We start from the raw sequence: 13,057 nt of genomic DNA, 5'->3' as shown, positions 1-13,057 counted from the left end.
CAAGCAACCACGTTTTGTCATCTAGTTGATGATGTTCTGTTCCTTTCTTTGTTAAATACTGTTTAATTTCAGGTATCATTTCTCTGAATCTTTTCAAAAACTTAGCCCTGATAATATAAGACTTAAATGCATTAAATATAATATCTTCTCATATAGTTCGTTCCTTCAGTGGTAAAACTGGTAATATTGAACAAGAAATAGTACAATTTATTATTGTATTGCGATCAATCGCGATCGACTAAAAATACCTTTGCGATCGACGCATTGGCCATCCCTGTATACTGTATAGGTCAGGGGAGGGCAAACTGCGGCCCGCGGGCCGCATGTGGCCCGCCGGGTATTTTTTTGCGGCCCCCGATCATTAATTGTACTTCTGATTACGAATACCTTTTTTATAATTTTTTAAAAAATATTAACAATAAATTAAAATTTGAAGAATTTGTTGTTTCGTAAATGTATTGTCTCAGGACGTCTTCCTTGCGCCTCGTCTTACACTATGTAAGCACTATTTTCTACGTTGAACATCGTGACACATTTAAATACTTTTAACTCCGCGTTGCAAGGAAAAAAAATATATGCCCATGATATGGTAAAAAGTTTGAATGGATTTCAATTAAAACACAAGTTATTCCTTAGACAAATTAATATCGAATAACAACATGGACCACTTTCCAACTTTGAAGTTGCTGAATATACCAGAATATAAATTTGAAGAGTATGGTAAAATTATTAAAGCTCTGAATGACGATTTTTCACAAAGATTTGGTGACTTCCGAAACATTGAGACAAGTTTAGCAATAGTACGCGATTCATTTTCAATAGATATTGATAGTTTACCGACAAAGCTACAATTTGAGATTATTGATCTGCAGTGTGACACTGATTTAAGAGAATTGCATCGCGTGAAGAAATCTCCAAATTTTACAATGCCCTTAATTCAGACAAATTCGACCAACTTAAAGATTATGCAAAAAATGTTCGTTATTTTTGGATCTACCTATATCCATATGTGAACAAACATTTTCGATCATGAACCTCAACAAAATTCTTTATTTTCAAAACAGTGTATATCTAAAAATGGTATTTTACTTGCGGCCCGCCGCTCATTTCGAATTCTTGAATTTGGCCCTCCATCCAAAAAGTTTGCCCCCCCCTGGTATAGGTAGTAGTTGGTAGCCCTCAGTTCAGTTGGTCAGTAGCATTTTGACTCGCCAATGGACTATGGAGCGCTTGCAAAAGACCTATATTATGACTAATTATAATAGACCTAAAGTCATAGTAAATGGCCCTGTCATATTATTATGACAATAAAATTATCGTGATCAAATTTAGCCTTTTCAATGTCAGGTTTCCAGACATTTTTTATTTCGAAAAATTGAACAATTTTAATGGCAGATGACATAATAGATATTATTTTCCCACTGAATATTTTATTTACACTAAAAGGTAAAGTTAATTACAATAGTATCCTTATTCAAGAGATTCCAACCCTTTTGATTATATCCATTTTATATTCTGATCTATGGCTCATATTATCATAGTCATGTAGAACGATTGTCTATGCCCATATCCGAAAAATCAACAAATTATGTGTCGTCACTTCCGCCCACCTCTGACCTCAAACTTTCAACTTCCGTCTTCCAGCTTCCAGTGCATTTTCAGTGTCCGTTAAAGGTAGACGTATCTTATCTATGGGTAGACATTCACGAGTTCACGAATGGTTGACATCTTTTGTTTTTTCTGTCGGGGTAATTTATATCGTTTGTGCGACTTAACCATACAAGTGTGCTGTTTAGGGATATTATGAATCCTTTAAAAATTATTGCGTGAGAAATAAATGTTCTTGTAATTTAAAACAAGAAATTAAACCACCATAATGATGCGAATGGAATGCTTTCTAACAAACATCTCCCACCGTGATTTCTATACCTACACTGGTAAAATTTCAATATTATTTGAGTACAGCGCGTTATATTGTAATGGTTACACGAAGCTTGGCAATGGGCAAATACAAATAATTAATCTTTGTTTTTTTTCAGTTGTGCAATGGACATGCTTTGGGTACATGGCGTCACCTACATGCCGAAATGGACGCTGTAAGTATTTTTTTGAATCATTGGGTTGAGCACACCGTCACATCTCTCTCGTGCGTCTTTGAGAGGCGTCTACAGCCAGTGTTGCCATATTTTGATAGTGGAATTATAGTACAGAGCCTCCAAAATTATGGTATTTGGGGATAAAATATAGTACGGGTCAGTGTTGCCATATTTTTCTATGCTGATTATAGTACGAAGGCGTAAAAATTATAGTATTTCTGTAAAAAATATAGTACAGGAACATTTTTCGGCTCGAATCGTTAAAAATTATAGTATTTTGGCATATTTGGCGTAAAATTATAGTATTTTACATTTTTTGCAGAATCAAAATTATAGTATTGTACTATAATTATAGTACGGTTGGCAACACTGGTACGGGTTGTCATCTGTTTAAAATGTATAGGTTTTTTGTTTCTCAGAAAAAAAAATAACGGACAATTTAGTAGAATGTGTAGCGCCGCGGGCCGCAGGTTCCCAATTTTTCAGTCGGCTCGTTTTTTTTAGAAGAAATATTTCACCGCGGGCCGCATGTTCCCAATTTTTCATGGTCGGCTCGTTTTTTTAGGAGAAAAAATTTCAGATTCCCAAATTTTCAAAAACGACTCGTTTTTAGAGAATGAAGTTTTACGGAATTTTGTAGAATGAAGAAATATCAGTAGATTCCAGAAAATATCAGTAGATTCAGTATATTGCCAAAATTATCAAAAAATAGACATGGCAATTGCGAAATTAAAGTACTTTTTACATATTTTTTCCGAAATTCAAAATTATAGTATTTTGGGCGTACTATACCTATTTTATATCGTACATAGTACGCGGACCAAAATTATAGTACAAATACTATAATTATAGTCTAGTTCAATTTCCTGATAGGTAAGGTGATCTTATATGATAAATTTTAAGTAAATATCTGCCGGCTTATTCTAGTAATCTTGTTTACAGTTGAAACGCAATTAATCATGCGTTCGTAATTTTGTATTTAGGGCACGGGTGTTATTTTGAAATCGTGCCCTTTGCCCTCTGTCCATCTCTCCATTTTATCATCAGGGAACATGAAAATAAGCGAAATCGGTACAATCCTGGAGTGTGGAAAAATATGGGATGAACTTAGAACAAGAGTAATATGTTATTTTCAATATCTACGTCTGTATAAGTTTCTTCTTTAACCATGTCCGCCGCTTGTGGCTCGATGACATTGAGCTACTTTACAATTTGCTTGTAAACTCGCCCAGTGTCATCAAACAAGCTAACAAGCAGATTGTAAATTTGCGTCTGCGCAGTGGAGCGATAATGGCGATGGGCCGAATTGCATCTGCGCAGTAGAGCGATAGTGGCGATGGTCCGAATCGCATTTGCGCAGTAGAGCGATAGTGGCGACCTCCCGGTAAAAAATGAACTACTTAAAATATCCTGTCAAAATAGTACCAAAAATGACGGTTTCAACTTGCTAGCTTGTTGGCTTCTGAGCGAGTGGAAAGTTTTGTGTGTCATCATCACAATCGCATTAGCCGACTCACCCGCTTTTAAATTCGCCAACAAGCAGCTTGTAAAGTAGCTCAATGTCATCGACGCATTAGTTGGAGGATATGGACGCCATACGATGGCGTCCCTGTCGCTCGCTTATCTTAGCTCCACTGCATGGAACTTAAATTCATATTCAAATTCCATTCCTCGGATGATGGAAATGAAAAATCATATTATGTTCTTCTTTTCTCGTACAAAATATCAATGGATCTACTAAAATTTAAGTAAACATGGCAACACTGGACTGCAGTTTGCTGCTTGCATTTTACGATAAAAACACCTATTTTTGTACAAACATATTATGGTTTATTAATTTTTTATTATAAGTGGATTTGTAATATTGGTAAGTACCTACGTATTTTGGAGATATTTGACTGTAAATAGCTACAATGATTCACTCTGCATAATATGTACTTAAAAATCAGTCACCTGAATATGCCGAAATAAATAATCGTGTTGGTTAGTCCATTGCTACCGTACATCACAATAATGACATCAAGTCAGTTTACTGCAGTGATCTCCAAACTTTATGTTACTACGCCCCCTTTAAAAAAAATCTAATTTTGGTGCCTCCCCCACCCATTACTTAAAACAATGATACAGGCCCATTTTAATTTTTTTTTATGTATCAATACAAAAAATAAAAGTTTTCAACAGAATATTACCAATGTTCTATTTATTATATGGTTTTGTTACACCCCCGTATGGTCCCCATTTGGGGACATCTTTGTGTATCTGGAGAGGCCCGAATCGGTATCGAATCCAACAAATAGTAACGGCTGATTGCGAAAATAATTAAATAATGTTTAATATCTGTCTAATAAATATCTGACCGGCAACATTGTCAAAAAAATAAAATACGAATGGCAACGCCGCATTTTTGCACGGCTCGCAAGTGTGACCATTTGTTTTGGCGGCAGAAGCTACTTTGGCAGCATGCAGAAAACACTGTTCGCTCGCGCTACGCATATTTCGTCATCCGAAAAAAAAATTATATAAAATGTAGTAATTTAGTATATATTGACACCAAATAAACTCGTCGTTTCCGAAACAATTCCGGTGTGTTATTGTTCACCTCCACATCCCGAACCCAGACGAAAAAAAAACCATAACGAAGCAAAAGTGACAGCTTGTTTTTACATTCAAAATAGAGGGAAGTGATAAGTTTCTATTCATATTTAGATTAATTGGTTTTTAATATGATGTATGTGTTTGTTTATTAGCACAATTTTATAACATGTAGATGTCATTGAGGAGAGTACTACTAATAGCTCTTAATCTTCTACTGAACGGGTTCCATATTTAGATTTCATTGCAGCTAATGCAGAAAATCCCGTTTCGCATAAATATGATATGAATGGGAGCAGTACTCGCATTGTTTTGCATGACAAAATATTACATTCTTCACTTTGAGTTCATTTCCTAGTGAAAAGAGACAAAGTATCGCATGTTAATTCAATCAATTTTTAGTTTTAGACAATAGTCAATCCAAATTCATCATCCTGTTCGCGCCTCCCTTTGTAATAGTCTGCGGCTCCACAGGAAATCGCTGCTCTACTGTGTCAATTAATTTTATTGTGACCAGTCTCTCAAGCGTTTTTGTTTTTTGTTAACAGGATACGCGCTGGTAGCATGCCAGCCATGGAAGAAAGACATCAGAAGCCCCGCTTCCAGGTCTCTGCACGTCTGCGATTCTTCAAAGGAGTTCAACGGAGGGTCCACCGCCACCCATGCCTCCCAATGACTCAACGCTTGGATCTACCGGTAATTATTTTTGTCTTCAGCATTCTCCAATTTGTCATCCAAGGAACAGTCAGCGGTAAACGATGTCACATTTTGTGGCTTAAGAACCTCCGTAATTGGTACGATTGCAACTCCACCGAACTGTTCTGGATAACAGATTATAAAGCAAAGATCGCCTTGATGGTGGCGGACCTCTGATAGGAGATGGCTCGAGAAGAAGAATTGAAAAATTCTATTAAATTCTGACTAAAAAATCTTTTTTTTTAAACAGTACATGTTCAAACACGCGCGTTATCATGATTTTACTCCCTACTTCAGTTCTAGTTTGTCAATTTATGGCTACGGCTTTATGTTGTAGCTTAACCACTGGGGAATGCCAAAAGAAATGGCATATTTCTAAAAAACACTACCTTATTTTTATATCAATAATTATTATAAAGCAATCATTATTCGTAGGATGTTTATCACATTTGAATGGTCAAAGACATAGCTTATAATTAGTATCTTTAGAATCATCTTCAAATGTGTTAATCTTGCCCATTTTTTGAATAATAAAATGCCTAATTCTTGTCAAATTTGGGTCACAGAGATTATCAATATATTTTTTTATCGTAAATATTTTACTATAATAATACCAACATAAATTATACTGATGGTTTTATAAATGCGTTTAAAAATTAATAAATTTAAAAAATCTTAACATCACTGCACATTTATGTACTGAAATATGACTATATTCTAAAACATTAGAGCGAGAGGTTTAAAAGAATACTATATCGTCTAATAAAAACACTTTATGCAGTCATCAAATGTTTAAAATAAATATAAAGGATAATAAGGCTTCATAATTATATAAATAGATTATCTACAACGTTTAAGGAATGTCCAGGATCATGCTTTGAAAATAGAAAAAAAGCTCCATTTTGACCCACGCTGAGCACGTCCGCCCTTAAGGAAATAATTGCTTAAATTGAACAATTAAAATGCACATATGTTAAAAAGTATGAATCTTTATGATTTATCAATAAATTGCCTAAATATTTATGTATGTAAAGTAGCGGTCACGTAACCTTGTCATTTGGAATAGTTTTGTTTGAATTAAAACGTGATTAAACTAATCAAGTGCTTGGAATTTACTAATACAATTATTCGGTGTACGTGAGTAAACCGATCGAATGCCTGGCTTTTACTTATACAATTATACGGTTGCGTATACACACAAATCCTTGTCACTGTTACAATGGCAAAGTTACGTGGAGGATACTCTACTTTTGATTACCGTGCGTCATTGATCAAAAAACAAGCAAATTGTCAGCATTCGTAATTTTTGATCTACACAGGAAATTTTAGGTCTTCATGTGAAAAATTTAACATAGTACACCATATTATAATATTTGAGAAAATTGGTTTGACTAGATCTATTTCAATGAGAAATCTATCTTTTTTGTTCCTTGTTCATGGTTTTTTTTGTTGTCTTTTCACGTTATCCTATTGGATTATCAAACTGATTATGTATATGTACTGAAAATATGAGACAGGTCACTTGGCTATTATAAAATAGGTTATGACCAGTTCTTCCAATATTGACAATTTAATAAAATAATTCATGTGGGTTTATTTAAAATTCAAAAAAATCTCTGAACATAGAGACTACCATTCATTTTCCCTTCTGCGAACCCTGGGGTTCTGCAGAATATCAATTGGCAAACGCTGCTATAAAGTGTCACACTGCCCTCCACCTTAACGGTAGGTAGGGACCCCCGCCATAGATCCTGGCCTGGGGGCCCGCTTCTGGATGTGGGGGCCATGCTCTTAGTACCAAGGTAAGTTGAAACACCAAGTAAAATGGGTTGAAACAATGCTTTGTAACTGTAAAAACAACTCAAAATTTAGTTCTAGTTCAAATTAAAATCTGGTGTACTCTGGCAAACATGAAGTGAGACCAGCCTTTAGGACTTAGGTACTTACTCAAATAAATACTCTGCACTCATTTTTCATTAGATCTGCTATTGTCATACGGCTCTAGGTAGCACAAGCAAACGCAATCGTCATCTCCATTATCTTCAATCTCGGATTTATTGTACCTATTCAGTTTGCTTCTATTGCCTCTAAAGCTTCTTTTTCAAGAGTATCTGATAAAACAGCTGAATTATAAAACAAAAAAACCATAGTTAGAGGAAGACGGATTCTTCTGATGTAGCGGCCACAACAAAATTACTTTGGAGCAGTGTTAGTGTCATTAGAAAGTAACGATACCAACGCCTAAATAAGTCACCTGCACTGTCGCAAGAATCTGATACCAGAATACCTCTCATAATATACATAAATAATTGTGTGTAATATTCTGAAGGGAAGTGAATTTAAACAAATTCTTTCAACTCACCTTGGTTATAAAAATAACAATAATTTTGAATATCAAATCAAATTTTATCCCAAAAAATATCACAACCGTTTGCCACACAGCCTTGCCATGTACTAACAGATCGGTGCACGTGTCTAAAGAATTCAAACTGCAATATTGGAATACTCCTTAACAGTCATACATTTTGAGATATTGTCATTGTGTTGACTCAACTTTATCTCAACCCACCTCGGTCTCCCCTACCCAAGAAGACTGAAGAATCAACTCTATCGTTAGAGGTGTGATGTGAAATAATTTTAATACAATTTCACTTTAAACCCGATTCTGATGTCTAGTCCAGACCAAGATACATCTACCTCTCCACAACTCTTTGAAAAGACCACACTAATCCATTAAGCAGCAGGTTAATGAACCATTCAGTCTGTGGCTCTGCTTCTGGAGACATCGAATGTTGTAGATTTGGTCTGCACACAAAAATGTTCCCGGAAGAATATCTACTATGAACTATTATTTAATTTTTTGGCCACTAATTGGGTGCAGTGACGCTCTCACTCTTCTTGGCAAACTCCATCACCCCAAATTCTTTGTCACCGGGGTTAATAAATGAATCAATTAATTCGTTTTTCAGCTTTAAATCCAACTTTTTCATTTTTTTAGCGTTCGTTTTTTAGTTTTTTTGGGTTTCCCCCTAAAAGAGACTTTTGGTCTAGAATCCTAACTCAAAGCCTGCAGCCCACCGGTTGGGCACCTTTGTTCCATTGTATCAATGAATTTAATAGGTTAATAAGTACCAAAACATGATAATAAAAATGTTTTATTGGGATGTCTTTTTAGCAAGTCGATTAGTTAGTGGGTCATTAAATCTTTATTTTGCCGAAAGTGAGAAACACTTTTAATATAGACTCTTTGTCTCATTTCAGCATAATAAAAAAGAAGCGTATGAAAATGATAAAGGTCGACATGATACACGCTAACCGGCCGCCATCCTCTGAACACGGTGAAAAGTGGCGTATGATAATGGAAGCGATTGACACCCGACATGATGAACACTAACCGGCCGCCATCCTCTGCCACTAACCTGCCGTCGGAGAAATCGGATAACGCACTTCATGACGGTAATTATTTTTTTTTTGTACCTATTTTATTGTTCTGTCTAAAATATTCCGAAACTTATTTGGCCCTCTGTCCCCGTTTCAGAAAAAAAATATTCCCCTTTGAAATCTACCTTTATGCCAACAAACAGAAATGCAGACAACTTTGCGCTTTTATTTATTTATATTTCTACCTACCGAGTACGGAACCAGTGATGTCAGTCATGTCATCATGTCAGTGATGTCAGTGGACCAGGATAAATTATTAAAATAGGGTCTGCTTAAGGGGGGACATGCTCGTCGAAGGTCAAAATTGAGTTTTTATTGTATATTCAAACCATGATCCTGGACACTCCTTAAACGTTGTAGATGATCTATTTATATAATTTTGAAGCCTTATTATCCTTTATAGTTATTTTAAACATTTGATGACTGCATGAAGTATTTTTGTTACATAAAATGGTATTCTTTTAAACCTCTCGCTCTAATGTTTTAGAATATAGTCATATTTCGGTACATAACTGTGCAGTGGTGTTAAGATTTTTTACATTTATTAATTTTTAAACGCATTTATAAAACCATTAGCATAATTTATTACGAGATAATTTTTGTAAAATATTCACGATAAAAAATTATATTGATAATCTCTGTGATCCCAAATTTGACAAGAATTAGGCATTTTATTATTCAAAAAATCGGCAAGATTAACACATTTCAAGATGATTCTAAAGATATTTATTATAAGCTATGTCCTTGACCATTCAAGTGTGATAAAAATCTTATGAATAATGATTGCTTTATAATAATTATTGACCTAAGAATAAGGTAGTGTTTTTTTGAAATACGCCATTTCTTTTGTCATTCCCCAGTGGTTAAGCTACAACATACGGCCGTAGCCATAAATTGACAAACTATAATTGAAGTAGGGAGTAAAATGATATTGACGCGCGTGTTTGAACATGTACCGTTTAAAAAAAAATAAAAAAAAATTCGGTTAAGTACATGTTCAAACACGCGCGTTAACATAATTTTACTCCCTACTTTAATTATAGTTTGTCATTTTATGGCTACGGCCGTATGTTGTAGCTTAACCACTAGGGAATGACAAAAGAAATGGCGTATTTCAAAAAAACACTACCTTATTCTTAGGTCAATAATTATTATAAAGCAATCATTATTCATAAGATTTTTATCACACTTGAATGGTCAAAGACATAGCTTATAATAAATATCTTTAGAATTATCTTGAAATGTGTTAATCTTGCCGATTTTTTGAATAATAAAATGCCTAATTCTTGTCAAATTTGGGATCACAGAGATTATCAATATAATTTTTTATCGTGAATATTTTACAAAAATTATCTCGTAATAAATTATGCTAATGGTTTTATAAATGCGTTTAAAAATTAATAAATGTAAAAAATCTTAACACCATTGCACAGTTATGTACCGAAATATGACTATATTCTAAAACATTAGAGCGAGAGGTTTAAAAGAATACTATTTTATGTAACAAAAATACTTCATGCAGTCATCAAATGTTTAAAATAACTATAAAGGATAATAAGGCTTCAAAATTATATAAATAGATTATCTACAACGTTTAAGGAGTGTCCAGGATCATGGTTTGAAAATACAATAAAAACTCATTTTTGACCTTCGACGAGCATGTCCCCCCTTAACTCATCCGGTGTACTTCCTTGTACCTATATAATTTTTTTGTATTTACACATTTATACTGTAGAATAACTTAATACTGATCTATCTCTTTTGTTATGTACCTAACATTGTTTTAATAGTATTTCGTTGTTTCTAAATGTCATGTTGTGAATGTCTTAAACTTATAATTTGTAATGTCCACAATATGTAAAATAAATGAATTTAATTGAATTGAATGTCCCTAAACAAAATGCCACCCTTAGGCAGCGCCAAAATGCTGCTCCATTTTTTATATTTTATACAGTATTTTTCATACAATATCATCCTTTCATAACTCCAATATCTAAGATGTTGTATGGATACATTTTAGATACTAACAAAATATATAGTATATACCTATGGACTAGGGATCCCGAGCTATTTTCAATACTTATGAATCCCGGGATTGATAAACATAATCCCGGGATTTCGGGATTGATTTTTTTATCAATTTTTATGGAACATAAAATAAAAGCAAAAATATAAAAGAAAAAATTCTTATAATAAAAAATTACTACATTAGAAATAAATTGAGTTTGAATGAAGTTTGATTTATACCCATGTGTAAGTTGCCAATTCATTTTATTTTTTCACATAAATTATTGAAAATGAGAAAGATTGGAAAAAAACAATGCTTCGCACTTTTAACAACGTAATTCCACCATGATCTCATACGTTTTACGGCAGTTTCATATTTGGCTGACTAATTAGATTTATGAAGCGGAAAGGCCATAAGTACGCCATGATTATTTGCCTTACTATTTTAAATCTCTCTAATCCATTCATTAAGCCTTTACTATCAGAAACAGCAATCTCATATTAAATTCACATTATTATTTATATTACAATATTATTTACTCCATTAAACTTATGTATTTCCAAGATTGAACGTAGATACAATAATAACAATAAATGTCTTAAATAGTATAAATTATACTAGATTTATTTTTGACCGATTTTATCAATGTTATTTGTCAATCCCAGGGATCAGAATTTTGGCTCGGGATTGGATCCCCTACTATGGACTTAAAAATCAATGCGGGTCAGTCACCTGAATATGCCAAAATAAATAATCGTGTTTGTTAGTCCATTGCTACCGTACATCACAATAATGTCAACCAGTCTCTCAAGCGTCTTTGTTTTTTGTTCACAGGATACATGCTGGTAGCATGCCAGCCATGGAAGAAAGCCATCAGAAGCCCCGTTTCTAGGTCTCTGCACGTCTGCGATTCTTCAAAGGAGTTCAACGGAGGGTCCATCGCCTCCCAATGACTCAACCCTTGGATCTACCGGTAATTATTTTTGTCTTCAGCATTCTCCAATTTGTCATCCAAGGAACAGTCAGCGGTAAACGATGTCACATTTTGTGGCTTAAGAACCTCCGTAATTGGTACGATTGCAACTCCACCGAACTGTTCTGGATAACAGATTATAAAGCAAAGATCGCCTTGATGGTGGCGGACCTCTGATAGGAGATGGCTCGAGAAGAAGAATTGAAAAATTCTATTAAATTCTGACTAAAAAATCTTTTTTTTTAAACAGTACATGTTCAAACGCGCGATATCATGATTTTACTCCCTACTTCAGTTCTAGTTTGTCAATTTATGGCTACGGCTGTATGTTGTAGCTTAACCACTGGGGAATGCCAAAAGAAATGGCATATTTCTAAAAAACACTACCTTATTTTTATATCAATAATTATTATAAAGCAATCATTATTCGTAGGATGTTTATCACATTTGAATGGTCAAAGACATAGCTTATAATTAGTATCTTTAGAATCATCTTCAAATGTGTTAATCTTGCCCATTTTTTGAATAATAAAATGCCTAATTCTTGTCAAATTTGGGTCACAGAGATTATCAATATATTTTTTTATCGTAAATATTTTACTATAATAATACTGACATAAATTATACTGATGGTTTTATAAATGCGTTTAAAAATTAATAAATGTAAAAAATCTTAACACCACTGCACATTTATGTACTGAAATATGACTATATTCTAAAACATTAGAGCGAGAGGTTTAAAAGAATACTATATTGTGTAATAAAAACACTTTATGCAGTCATCAAATGTTTAAAATAAATATAAAGGATAATAAGGCTTCAAAATTATACAAATAGATTATCTACAACGTTTAAGGAGTGTCCAGGATCATGCTTTGAAAATAGAAAAAAAGCTCCATTTTGACCCACGCTGAGCACGTCCGCCCTTAAGGAAATAATTGCTTAAATTGAACAATTAAAATGCACATATGTTAAAAAGTATGAATCTTTATGATTTATCAATAAATTGCCTAAATATTTATGTATGTAAAGTAGCGGTCACGTAACCTTGTCATTTGGGATAGTTTTGTTTGAATTAAAACGTGATTAAACTAATCAAGTGCTTGGAATTTACTAATACAATTATTCGGTGTACGTGAGTAAACCGATCGAATGCCTGGCTTTTACTTATACAATTATACGGTTGCGTATACACACAAATCCTTGTCACTGTTACAATGGCAAAGTTACGTGGAGGATACTCTACTTTTG

At 33.8% G+C, this 13,057-nt stretch overlaps 1 long non-coding RNA gene across 1 annotated transcript; it reads left to right on the top strand.

The window, feature by feature from the left end:
* The first annotated feature begins 1,648 nt into the window (after positions 1-1,648).
* LOC147072655 (uncharacterized) lies at positions 1,649-12,161 on the top strand. Its single transcript, XR_015070544.1, has 5 exons — positions 1,649-1,937; positions 2,040-2,096; positions 5,237-5,384; positions 8,646-8,840; positions 11,668-12,161. It is a non-coding gene; the product is annotated as an uncharacterized LOC147072655 (long non-coding RNA).
* The last annotated feature ends 896 nt before the right edge of the window (positions 12,162-13,057 follow it).

The sequence above is a fragment of the Rhyacophila brunnea genome, unplaced genomic scaffold (genome assembly GCF_057557595.1).
Source record: "Rhyacophila brunnea isolate RB1 unplaced genomic scaffold, BYU_Rbru_1.0 scaffold_19, whole genome shotgun sequence".
Taxonomy (NCBI): domain Eukaryota; kingdom Metazoa; phylum Arthropoda; class Insecta; order Trichoptera; family Rhyacophilidae; genus Rhyacophila; species Rhyacophila brunnea.
The sequence above is the reverse complement of the archived record's forward strand: the minus strand, read 5'-3'. Positions and strand labels throughout refer to the sequence as shown.